At 39.1% G+C, this 1,092-nt stretch overlaps 1 pseudogene; it reads right to left on the bottom strand.

Annotated features, from left to right (window-relative positions):
* Nucleotides 1-659: 659 nt before the first annotated feature.
* Nucleotides 660-814, bottom strand: LOC111725313 (annotated as a pseudogene).
* Between the last annotated feature and the right edge of the window lie 278 nt (nt 815-1,092).

Below are 1,092 nucleotides of genomic sequence, written 5' to 3'. Positions count from 1 at the left end.
TTTGAGGATAAATTTCAGTGTAATCCACATTCCTCATGTTATTTATTATCTACTGAATGTTTGTGCCTATTATTTTACTATGTTTATTGTTCTCAGAACATATTTAGGAGACAGATGCTTTTTGACACCTCCGCTACAAACACTGACTTTGAGGAATCATAGTGTTTCCTTGTTTGTGACTGGTCTTGCCGGTACAACACCACATTTGTTCCCTCTCCAACTGCCAAGGTAACTTAGATCACATCTTTTCCGTTTTCAAAATTCCTCAGTAGCTTTCAGTCACATTTAAAGTAAAAGCAATCTCTTTATCAAGTCTTGTTTTATGTATTTTTACTTACGCCTGGGGGCTACTGTCTAGTTCTACAGCCTCAACCTTCCCCTTCCCCTCCTACCACCTCTAGTGATCCATACTCTCCTTCTCTCTATTTTTCAAGTACGCTAATCTCTTTTAGGGTCTCTCAGTTAGCTGATGGTTTTCTTCCTGGAATTCTCTCTTCCTATTTTCAAATGGGTCATTCCTCATCCAGCTGGTTTCTGTCCAACGGTCTCTTTCTCTAGAATGCTCTCTACATCCTCTATCAACACAATTCCTTCTCATCCCATTTGCTACCTATTTTAACCATTTATTTATTTATGAATATATATGCATGTTTTTTTATCAGGGGAAAGTTCGAACACAGTCTCCCACTACTACAAATTATGCAGTCGGATGTCCCACCTTAGAAGACATTGCAGGGGTCAACACATCAAAGGCTAAGCCTCACCTTGCACAAACCACCGTGGTAATCCTGGTGTCTCCCTGCCAGGTTAGTATCAACATCTGATTTTTGGCCCTGAGCATTTTCTCCCTAGATTATCACTCCATGAAATAGTTTGCTGCATATGCTTAGTGCTTAATGTTTGTGTGCTGCTTCCATTGTTCACTGCTTTGTCACCAACATTTAGAACAATATGCTTGGCATAGGAGGGGCTTATTCAATAACTGTTAAACTCAATAAATATGTGTATGAAAATCATCCCAGATGCTTTACCGCCAGGGTGATGAAAGCTAAACCTGTTATTATGTACTGGACATTATTTGAAATTCAATAC

Source organism: Otolemur garnettii, unplaced genomic scaffold (genome assembly GCF_000181295.1).
Source record: "Otolemur garnettii isolate 467f Iridium unplaced genomic scaffold, OtoGar3 scaffold00036, whole genome shotgun sequence".
Taxonomy (NCBI): Eukaryota; Metazoa; Chordata; class Mammalia; order Primates; family Galagidae; genus Otolemur; species Otolemur garnettii.
This window is presented reverse-complemented; position numbering and strand designations above follow the sequence as displayed.